This window comes from Phaethon aethereus, assembly GCF_964289735.1.
Source record: "Phaethon aethereus genome assembly, chromosome: 1".
Taxonomy (NCBI): Eukaryota; Metazoa; Chordata; class Aves; order Phaethontiformes; family Phaethontidae; genus Phaethon; species Phaethon aethereus.
The window spans coordinates 217,449,931-217,462,243 of NC_138575.1; positions in this window are offsets into that span (position 1 = coordinate 217,449,931).

The following is a 12,313-nucleotide window of genomic DNA, read 5'->3' on the forward strand; positions in this document are numbered from 1 at the left end:
TCATGCACTGCCGGCGTGCTTGCTCCTGCTTTTCCCAGCAGGTAGATATGTGTACAACCCTGCGCACGTTTATTTTAGCCTCTGTGCTTCTATGCGTACAGATATAGCGTGCTCAGTCTTCTTTGAGGAAAATGTTGGGTTTATTTGGCTTTTGGACACATGGTGTTGAGCAAATTTAACTAACTTTTTGAAAAAAACAATGTGAAAACAAATATCTCAAGCCAAAGGCAATTTGCCTTTCACTAATGCCTTCCTCAGGCCTTGAAGACCTCACTTATATTTTCCATGAATCAAAGCTGAGAAATGCTTTTCTTATTTTGATTATTTTGCATGTTTGTCAAAGGCAAATAAAAGATCTGTGGAAGATGTTATGAGTTTCCTAATGCAGTAGCCTTGCAGAGACGAGGCTGCTACAGCTCTGTTCCCAGGTCCAGCCCGGAGTGAGGCTGAGCATGTATTCCATACAGGCACACGCACACAGATATACGCGTATTCAATACATTTATACATACGCATATGCCTGGTTGCACTTATCAACAGACAAAGAAAACACAGCGCTCACGAAAACACGATCAGCACAAATAGCCTCATCGTCATCCAGCCTCATCCATAGCTCATCAGGATGAAGGCCTGCTAGTGGGGGAAAAAATATACACATATATGTGCATACGTGCAGCGTGGCTCTGCCCAGCTGCTAGAATCACACCCTCACTCTGCTCAGTACCTGCTGCTGGATCCCAGTCTCCCCAGTTGCTGGCACCTGGACACGAGAGACCCTGAGGCCACAGCCCCACTCCAGCTGCTGGCAGAGACCGCTTTCACGCACACACGCGTGTGTGGGGTGATGGGTGTCTCCTGTAGCTGGTTCAGACCTACAGCTGCGACCCCTGAGCTGGGACCCTCTGGTCCCTCCAGCACCCAACACACAGCACCTTGGGTCCCTCCTATACCCAATCCCTGTTTACAGCTGCTCCAGCTGTCAGACCCTGCTTGCCACCTGGTCTGGCTTGATGTTTGCTAGCGATCACCCGCTGACATACACACTCACAAGACGTGTACGTCATCCAGCCGCTCCACTTGTTGGCACCATGGACACGCGGGTCCCACCCCATTTGCTCGCAGCCCATAGGCATGCGCGCAGGCAGCATAGAGAGCCTCTCGCCAACGAAATGGAGTTAAATGAGAAAACAGGACGGACTGTGTCCATCGGGTGTGGGGCATGGCCACACGCGTGCACTGTTTACAGACCTTTTTGTCCCCTTATCTCTGTTTTCCCACATTTGTCTACCTTGATCCTTCCCTGTCCTCACCTTTGGTTTCTCCCTTAGGCATCCCATAATAAGTCTTGTGCAATCCCCAAATCTTGTTCCCCTTCATCCTAAAACTCCCATAGGCTGTGACCCCACCAGTCTGTAAGGTGCTCTCCCACTGGTGTCACCCCCAGCCCACGGGGGTGCCCCAGGAAGGACCAGGTCAGGGGCTCAAGCCTCTGATGGGGTTATTGGGAACCACCCCGCGCCCATCACTGTTCCTCTGTGCTCCTCTGTGTTCATGCAGATGATCCTTTAGTCGCATAACCTGACAGGAAAATTTAGCCCAAATGCAGAAAATTAGAAAAAACATCCATAAAATAAAGTCTCAGACTTCTACATTATTTCTCCTTGTAACTGTGTATGGACATAAGTTTGCAATGTGGATTAAGCAAATGTTTGAAAAGGCACAACTGTCAGATATTTTGCCCTAAAAAACAGATTTCCGTTTATCCATATGAAGACTTTTGTAGTTAAATTCTAACTTAGACAAGCCTCTTACACACACATTAAAATTAAATACAGATTTGAATGCTTTGCTAATTTGAAGCCTTTGGATTTGAATGTGCTCAGCCCTGCACGGCAGAGTGTAAATACATCAAGAAGTTAAGGACAGCAAGAAAAGTGAAAGCTAAACTATAGAATAAGAATAAATGGATACAAACAGCTCATTAAAAAAAAAAAGAAAAGAAAAAGAAAAAAAGAAAGTTGGAAGGCAGCTTCCTTTCATTAGAGGAGTTGAATTCTGGAGCAGCTAATAGCAGTAGTTTGGAAAGCTGATCTTAAAATGCTCAGCTTGATCAGAAAATAAAAAGAGATAGGATGGAAACTAATAAAAATTCCATTGGGCCAGGAAATTACTTGGCTTTTTCCATCTCTTTTGAGCAGTCATATTGTGGAAGATGCTGCATTAATCACGGTCCTCTTTGACACAGAAGATACAGAGCTGGAAACTGTAACTCTGAAAGGTGTCTCACACACGAACCAAAATGCTGTGCTTGTCTATGAAGCGTTACCAAAAATTGAAGGTTTGTTGCGTTACGGGGGTTTATCTAATGTTATTGGACAGTAAACAGTGCTTCCCTTGTGTAGCGGAAACATTTGAGAGGTAGTGACTAGAGCTAGGCAAATAATAAATATTCCATTCAGTGAATTTCTCTACTATTTGCAGATTTTCCCAGAGCACTTTGCAGTTCCCAGTAAGCCTTATTATTCTGCAAATAACTGCTTTGAAAAAGTCCTGGTCTTTAGATTGCATTTCGTTTCTTTGCAAATGCTGGTTGCTTAAAATTCAAACGGTTGTATTTAGGTGCGTGGCATGTGAAGTGTTTTTGTTCCCTAGAGAAGTGGTGGAAGTCTTAAAAATCAAATTTCTGCTGTTGAAAGAGTCATGATTATTCAGATGAAATTTAGTGGTTTAGGGTAAAACTCAAACTGTACAAAGTGCTGGAACAAGGCCAATTATTCTGGCTCTATCATAGGTAAGCCATCAGTATTTTTTGGAAAACCTTTCACTTTAGCTATTCTAATAGAGACAGAAATTTATTTTATATGCAGTACTATGCAACCATTGAATTATGCTAATGACAAAGAAAATAGGCTAAAAGGTTGCTAAATTCCACGGTCCTACCTGCTAGCTACAACTCTCTATTTTTGCTCTGTACACACCACAGATATATTGTTGCACACACCAACATTTGCATGGCTATAACAAGAAGAGACTGGTCTTTATTCACTTTTGTCATGTCAAAACATGTGAGGTTTAGAATGCATGTGACCCAATTTCTATTTTATTTTTCAAAGATCCGTTTATATATATATTAAACTCCACAGACTGAACAGATGTTCCAGAATAGAAAGAACTGCTGCAGTCATCTGCTGCCAGGGCTGAGAAAGGAAGTCCCTTAAAATATCCTCAGTCATCCTCTAAATTTCATAATGATGTGTATATGATTCATAAAATATTGCTGTCCTGCTGAAAATCTCCTCACTCTCTCAAATTATACCTCCTGACTTACCATACCTCCACCTCAGGGAAGTGTCTCCTGGATGGCTTCATTACCCGGTAGCTATTTTGCGACACAGCTAACAGCACATAGATCTCCTAACTTCTAGAATGACAATGACTGCTTGAAGAGCTTAACACCTCAACTACCTGGACTCCAAAAGTCTCGCTGTTAATGGGATTGCTGCAAAACCCAGATGCTTATGCAAAAACAATAGTTAAGGGAAGAATAACACAAATAGGGTATAGAGCTTACAACAGCTAATGTAGTTTAGGAGGGGTATTGCCTCCACCTTGGAGACCTTTGAGCATTTACAGGAGATAGATACAAAAGGTGAATGGTCCTTTTCAATGGTTGTAGCTGTTAGAACAGCAGAAAATCTGACAATGTAGAAGCTACCCAAGAATAACTACTTCTTTCTAAGTTTTATAAAAACCTGATGAGCTTTCACCAAAATTTATGGCTTTTACTTGTGCAAATGAACTTGATATAGAAGTGTCGCATGTTCCCATCCTCCAATCTTTTGTAATTCATTCTTGGCTTACTGGCCAAGAATATGGTGTGGTGCTGACAATGTCCCTGTGGTGATGATGTCTCCCAGCTGCCCTCATCTGAGACACTGATGTTGAGGTTACCAAACAGAGGTGTGGTAGAACACAAGACCATTTCTAGAAGGATCACAAATTTTCTGAACACTCTTATGAACTGATACAAACAAAACCACAGTTACATGTTTTCATGGTAACATCCAGGTTGTTCAGATTTTCTTGGACTTTGGCCAATACTTCTCAATTATTTTGAGTAAGAAGAGCTCAGCTTGCTCATATTCAGATTAATTGTCGTGATGGTCAGAGCCTTGAGGTGTGTTGATCAGTTCAGCTCCCTGAAGGCAACATGGTAGTAATTTAAGGCAAAATTCTTCATGAATTCTAAAGCTCAGCAAAGGCTTCAACATCCACCTCTTCACACTTACTGGAAGGTACAAAAGTGTCATGATCCAATATCCTTCTCAATCTGAGAAAATTCATATCTGCGTATAGAGTGCCTATCCGAAAGCTGTAAGAGTGATAACTCTTGTGGATCTGACCACAACCAGAATTGAAAGCAGGATTCATGACATCAGGAGAAGTGAGGGAACCTGGAGTCTGTTTTTGAAGTCATTCTTTTGGAAAGGAAGAGTCTTGGTTCCAGTGGCTTCTTCTGATGGTATTTAACATGATGACTCTCTCAAGTAACTACATAAGTAGTCACTGGATCAGGGAACAGAAACACAAAGATTTTCTTGGACTGTTTCCAAATTTGTTGGATTGTTCATCAGACAATGATGGGCTTCTGTGTTGGTCCCATTCCTTAAAGTCCAGTTTCATTCTCTATAGATAAGTAGGATAAACCCCAGTTCCTCCATGCACATCCCAACATACAAAAATGTTGAATAGGCAAAATATTTGCTACACAGTTTCCATTCAACAATTTTGCAATTTCAGTTGTGGAATCGCATGTTTAAGACCTTGCGGCTTGCTGGCTCCCAAAAAAGGCATAGCTTCTCTTGAAGTCTCCAGGGAATCCTGCAGACACGCCTATTCTTCCAGAAGACTTACCTTGAGCTCTCTGTAGAAGAGAAAGCTGCTGATCTGGATACTGAAAATTAATAAATCGTGAGAGATATGATGCAATAATTGTGAAAAAGCATTAAGCTGTCTAATTGGCTAGTGAATTAGGCATTACTTCTCATGAAGTGTCTAATATCTTCCAATCACAGTTACCTCTTGGGCAAATCCAGACAGTTAAGTTTTGACTTAATGTTTTTTCCCATTCCTGTAAAAAGGAGTAACAGTGTTGTAACTGTACTGTGGATACTTTTCCCAGTAATGTTCTAAAGGCAAATTCACTGTCAGTGAAAGCTAATACTCAAAAAACAGACTAATTGCATTTAATTTGTTTAACTGCCCTCATCTTTTATAGCTGTCATGAAACTTTCAAAGATAGTTGATGGACATAGGAATATCTTAATCTCTGTCTGTAAAGGAAGGAGACATATTTGAAACTGATAAGAGTTAGGCTTCACAAAAATACTTTCATTATATAGTATTTTGTTTAGAAAATTTATTTAGGAAAGTGACACTACTCTGCTATTATTCTGCATAAATACTACATATGAGTATAACATAAATATGGTGTGCTGGGAGTATTTTTATTAGAATTGTTCCATCAAAACAGACATTTCTAGACATGTATGCTTCTGGTTACTTTAAAGCTTTATTTCCCTATTGATACATACATACCTGTACCTATACCTATACCTATACCTATACCTATACCTATACCTATACCTATACCTATACCTATACCTATACCTATACCTATACCTATACCTATTGGTGTGTATGTGTGTATATATATGAATTTATAGAACTTTAACACATATATCTCTAGCACATATAGCACAAATAGCTTTTAACTAAATCTTTGAAGGCTTTGGGACCCCTAGGATGGATTGCTTATATTTAGATTTCTACATGTCAGTACGCACTCAGTTGTGGTGGGTTGACCTTGGCTGGCCTCCAGGTACCCCCCGAGCTGCTCTATTGTTCTTCCTCCTCAGCAGGACAGGGGAGAAAATAAGGTTAAAAATTCATGGGTAGAGATAAAGGCAGTTTAATAAACAAAAACAAAGGCTGCACATGAAACCAAAGCAAAGCAGAAAAGATTTATTCTCTACTTCCCATCAGCAGGCAATGTCCAGCCACTTTCCTGGAAAGCAGGGCCTCAGTATATGTAGCAGTTGCTTTGGTAGAGAAATGCCTAAACAACAAATGCCCCCGCTCCTTCTCCTTTCTCTTAGCTTTTATTGCTGAGCACGATGTCATATGGTACGGAATATCCCTCTGGTTGGTTTGGGTGAGCTGTCCTGACTGTGCCCTCTCCCAACCACTGGCCCATCCCCATCCTACTGGCCGTCGGGGGCGGCGAGTTGGAAAGGCAGCCTTGATGCCGTGCAAGCACTGCTCGGCAGCTGCCAAAACACTGCTGTGTCAACACCATTCTAGCTACAAATGCAAAGCACAGCACTATAATAGCTGCTATGGGGAAAGTTAACTCCATCCCAGCCAGGCTGAATTCACCGGCATAGCCCGTGGACCCTAGAGCTGAACACGATTACTGGCTGGAATTCAGATGTATGAACATAACAGTCATTTTGGATTCCCTTAGTTACCCAAGCTAGATAGATGCTTGCTTAGATGCAACCTAGATGGCTGGTAGGTGTTACAGTGATCATCTGGGGTGGCAGTCAGAGGTCAGGGAGGATAGCCCACTATTTCTAAAAGAACATCAGTGACCTACTTTTAGACAAATAAATCCATCTGTTGAATGACTCTCTTTTGATTGTAGTGGGAACTTGGACACTTCATTCATTTGAGAACACCTAAATGAAGTTGTCTGTCTCAGAGTGAATTTTACCCTTAATCTCCCCTTCACCCACTGATGGTTTCTCTCAGTTGCCCACACATGAGTGCTTAGTGTCATCTGAATTGCCGTAGAATAATGACATTCTTGCAAGCCAGGCTGATAAGACAGGATCTACGGGGAGACTGCACCCTTCTAGACCAGAAGCTGAAAGCCAAACAGGTTATTTTGCAATATTTTAAATTGCCCTAGACATCCATATCTGAAATGGAACCCAGAACTGAAATACTAAACACTGCAGAGGATCTGATTTTTTCTTCCTAACCTTGGAAGACACCTGCACTGTAAGGAGTCATGATGACTTCATGTCTGGTCTCTGCTAGGACTTAAAACTCAATAAATGGTTGAGAGTATCTGTGCTTCCAGTGTTACTTTTTAGTGGATGACAAATGAAAAAGAAAGGTTGCTGCTGAGATGCTGATTTTGGAGACACATACACGCTTAATTGTAGTTGAGCCTGGAGTCCATGTGGCAACTAAATCAGCGCCCATTTAAAGCAATGGTGCCTGTATTAACTGTTAGAAGTCCTAAACAGAAAAAATAATCAATGCAAGTCACAGCTGGATAATGGAAACCCGCAGGGGCGAGGGATTGCAAGTTTAGCGGGGCAATAAGAAAATATTAGAATTTAGAATAGTTCTTCAGTAAAAATGTATCCATCAGTTACAAACCAGAATACGGAAAGCCACTTATGGTAAATTAATATGTAGTTAATTGTATTTATCGGCAGGGAGAGTGATGTCTTGAGATAAACCTAATGTAAGAACTGTGAAGCAAAACTAATAGATTCTGGCAACCAACATGCAAATGAGAGCTTCATGTTAAGATGTACCATAACCATATGTATTAATTTATTATAAACCACTGGGGGCTTTGTGTGCTCAAAACTGGATACAGCTGGCATATTAATTTAGTTTAATTTGAGAAAAGCTATTAAGCTTTATTAAGCAATGTGGAAAAAATAAAGAAGCCTGAAAAATTTACAAACATTTTAGAAACATTCATGTTCTTTAAGTCTGAATGTTAGCAAATGAAATTGGTTAGCTTATAAATATATGTTTAATTATTTAAGAGCAACTTGGATATACATACAAAGCATCTTCCTTTTAGACATAATTCTGCTTCTACCACACTCTCTGTATTCATATAATGCTGGAAAAAAGCATCTCGCTCAGATTGCAGCGTGCTGGAGGAGGCGCAGGTGAAAAGGGGCTCCAGCTTCCCCAGGGCTGCGGCGGGGGAAGCCTGGCCGTCTGCACCCACTGCGGTAGTGGCCTGGGATTCCTGTCACCCATGCAAAGAAAGGGGCCACCCACGGGACTCCCACTAAGTATGCAGCCGGTATCGGTCCTGCACGTTTTGACAGCCCGTAGGTTACAAAACAGTGCAGCTAAAGTAAACAGATCAGTAGCAGGAAATAAGTATATTATTTTTTTCCTGCTCGGATTGTTATACCAGCAGCCTTGGTTTGTAACCTTTTCTTTTTTCACAAGGAAGCATCAGCATAACAGTAACTCACCTGCGCTTTTGGCTTCAGATGAAAATCACTGATGAGGCTGAGAGCCCTGCATTAATCCAACATGGTGAAAAGATCTTTTGGAGGGTGATAATAGATTTTAGGACAAGGTCATTTTGTCAATAACCTTGCCCCAAGTCAGAAATAGTTTGTATTTTTATTGAGACTATTCTGTTTCACGTTGTACATCTCTGCCTTACATTACTGACATCACTACACCAGTAGATACTTCAAAAAAACTCTTGATGTTCAAAAACCCTTTTAGCAGAGCTTCCAGAAATATATCTCCCCTGTCTTGTGGAGAATAAAGTGTGGCACTTACGATGTGTTAGACCAGAAGTGACCAGTCACAGCCCTATTATACACTGCTTTAATTCCGTATGTAAACTTTAAAGCTGCAGATTCTGCAGGTGGTGATGGGCGTTTTTTTTTTTTTTCATGGAAGCAGAATTTACTCCAATGTGTTTTAGCAAAAAGGCTGTGTCAGAGTCCAAAATTTCCAGTATGTTACTGGTGGATTTCTAACACCTCATGAAGTCCAACGGGGGAAATGCCAATTCCTGTCTCTGGGGAAGAACAAGCCCCGGCACCAGGACAACATGGGGACCAACCAGCTGGAAAGCATCTTGGCAGAGAAGGACCTGGGGGTCCAGGGGGACACCAAGCTGACCATGAGCGAGGAATGTGCACTCATGGCAAAGGTGGCCACTGGCCTCCTGGGCTGCGTTAGGCAGAGCATTGCCATCAGGTTGAGGGAGGTGATCCTTCCTCTCTGCTCAGGTTTTGTGAGACACATCCAGGATGCTGAGTCCAATGCTGGTGTCCCCAGTACAAGGGAGACGTGGACATATCAGAGCATATCCAGTGAAGGGCCATGAAGATGACTAAGGTACTGAAGCACCTGACGTATGAGGAGAGGCTGAGGGTTGTGACTGATCAGCCTGGAGAAAAGAAAGCTCAAGAGGGATTTTGTCAATGTCTATAAATATCCAATAGCAGGGAGTAAAGAAGGTGGAGCCTGGGAAAACCTCCCAGTTAGCAGGACATCTATAGACAGAGAAGGTCTGGAAGGTGGCTTGTCAAAAGCCAGTGAGTCACCATCTCATGGAGTAGCTGCTCAGTCACAGGGCAGAGGGATGATTTTGGGAAATCCTCCTTTGTGTGGGACATGAGAGAATTGTGGGTATATTTTTTTATTTTTCTTTTTTTGCTGTTAACTTATTGCTCTTCATCTATAAAAACCTATGACCTATTACAGAATAGTTCTGTAAAGGGATTTCTGCAGTTAATCTGATGCAAAGGAATCAGGTTATTTGGTCGTTTCATATTTACACTTCGTTAAAAATAATTGTCCAGCAAAGATTTTTCACTCTTTGAAAGTGAAAAAAAAGGGACTAATAAGTTGTACAGATGAAAATCAGTGCAAACGATAACTCATTTAAAATTTTAATTTTGCTGACAATAACAAAAAGTGCTATTTTGTTTGAATTCAAACAAATTGAAGATTATGCATAGCGGTTTTTGGCCCGGAAAAAAACAAGAAGGGGAAACGAGGAGGAGGGCAATCGCAGAAATAATCAGCAACGTGTGACAAGGAAGCCAAAATAATGAGAGGGAATCCAGCCACAGAAGGGCTTGGAACGTTTAAAAAGGCTAATAGATGAGAAAGGCAGTTCTGTGCAGATAAATGTAGTGTAATGATGACTTTGATGAGTCTTTGTTTCACAGCTCTTTGTGCAACATGAAATAGGGGGAGTGGAGAAGAAAAAATGAAAACAGTCAAAGCCATGTCTGCAAGTGTCATTAATGAGCGACAAGGACTAGAAAGACAAAAGACAAGTCCCTGAACATTTGATGGGCTTTTATTCCATACGTCTGTGTAAACTGCAAAACCTGAGGCGTGACTGAGAGTGGGAGTCCAAGAAAGTAGGAGATGAGTGGATACGTCGAGGAAAAACAGTACTCTCAAACTTGGTTTGGTTATTGCAATTCTAGCTGTAACCTTAATTACAACATAGGGACAATTCAAAGAGAGTACAGTCAAAAAAAAATTTTTTATGTTGCGATTTTCATCTATGTGCAATGAGTTTTCATTCTCACTAGGGACTGAAAGCAGATCAGCTACTGTGGCAGCTCTGTGGAGGAGAAAAACATGGAATAATGGACCCATTTTTAACTTCAGTGAACGTTCATTGGCTTAGTTGTCATGCAGGTCGAGTTACAAGCAAATCCTGGGATAAATTTCAATGCAAACTGGCAAAATGTCCTTAATCACAAATAAGACCTTGCACTTATTATTAACTGTTATAGTATCTGTTTTGAGACAGCTGGTGGTCAGTCCCCACAGCTAATAACATCCTCTTATGACAGTGTTTTTAACACCTATATAGCATACCTACTGCGTTGTGTATGTGTGCCATGTATAAATCCATTATTATTTTGCTCCCTAGGAAAACATAGGCAGGTTTGGGCAGCTGTTTAATAGAGCGCTTTACAACAATTTAGGACAAAAAGTGAAGAAAACCACAACCCACTAATACTTCAGGGAGAATTCTAGGTAGGCTGAAGGTAATTAGAATTTGGCCAGGACTCCAAAGAAAACAGTCTTATTCTTGCATAAAATACAATGGGATTTTTATTGACCCCATTAGGTTTGTGGAAATAGTCCATGGGAGATTTGGAGGAGTTACTGATATTAGCATTTTAAAGTCCTTGCATTCTTGGTTACTTGTACTTTGCGGTTTCTTTTTCAGACTCTTAACTCTTGGGATACCTGAGAAATAATAAATTATAGGGAAATAATGCAGTTATAAATAGAAAGTGTTCTGCTTGCTCTGGGTAGGAGCTGGAACCATTAATCCTGTCATCAGAGTTGTTGTTATGATGCCATGGCTTCTGGGTCTGAACTTGTTTGAAAATGAAACTGCAGTGATGTTCTGTATTTACTGTGAAGCTGAGATCTCTGACCAAGTGCTTTGCAAAGAAGATAAGAAAATCACATCCATATAAATACGTCATTGATTTATCAGTCATTAGGAGTTATTAGAACACATCTGAATGTTTCCGTTCAAGATTTGGACAGAAATTAGAAATCACTATTAAAAAACATTTTTATTTACCTGAAGCTTGTTAAAATGTCAGCAGCTGGAGGGCTTCAGCTGTGCAGTTATGCTGAAGAGGAACATTTTACATCTTAAAGGATGACACTTTTTCCAAAGAAGAGAAAGCTCTGGTGCAGATACAAATTTCTTAGGGGGTTTTGTAGGCTGGTCCAAATGATACGCTTTTATAAAAAAATGATTTGCACTGTCAAAAACAAAGCCTTTGTATCAAAGAGAACTTTTATCTTTCGCCTCCCTAGAACATGTTTGGGTAGAAATATGCAATTAATTCTTTTAGGGACTTCAGAAAGTATCACCTATTGGACCTACAAACTAGCCAAATTGCTTTCATTTGATTAATTGCATTTTGGAGGAAAAAGGGAACCTGAATGAAGTGACTGCTTCTCATTAAAACGGTGCGAACAGCCGAGTGCTTGATGTTTGCTGTTGTACCTGATAATTGTGGCAACAAGTGGCATTTATTTTTGCAAGTAGAAGTAATTAAATCTGCTGCAGTATTTAACGATAATGCACTCACTTTTTATTACATCCAAGCGATAACGTGTTATACTAGAGACTGTAAACAAATATCACCCTCAACCTCTGTTCTCTTACACAAAAGCTCATAAACATTTTTAAGGGACAAAACACAACTTGTGTGTTTTTTCTGTCACCAGTACTCTGTCAGGGTAGTGTAAAAGGAAGGTGACAAAGAAGGAGCACAAGGAATTTTTTCCTATGTCACATCCCACTGAGATTGCCCAAGGGGAAGGGATGGGGGATGAGCAAGATCAACATCTTGCCTGGAGAGAAGGGCGGCCAATCTGTGCTAATTCCAAGAGTCAAATTTTCCCATCAGGACAGAGACTGACAAGGATGAAGATGCAAGTGGGCAGAAATGCTCTGACAGAATGT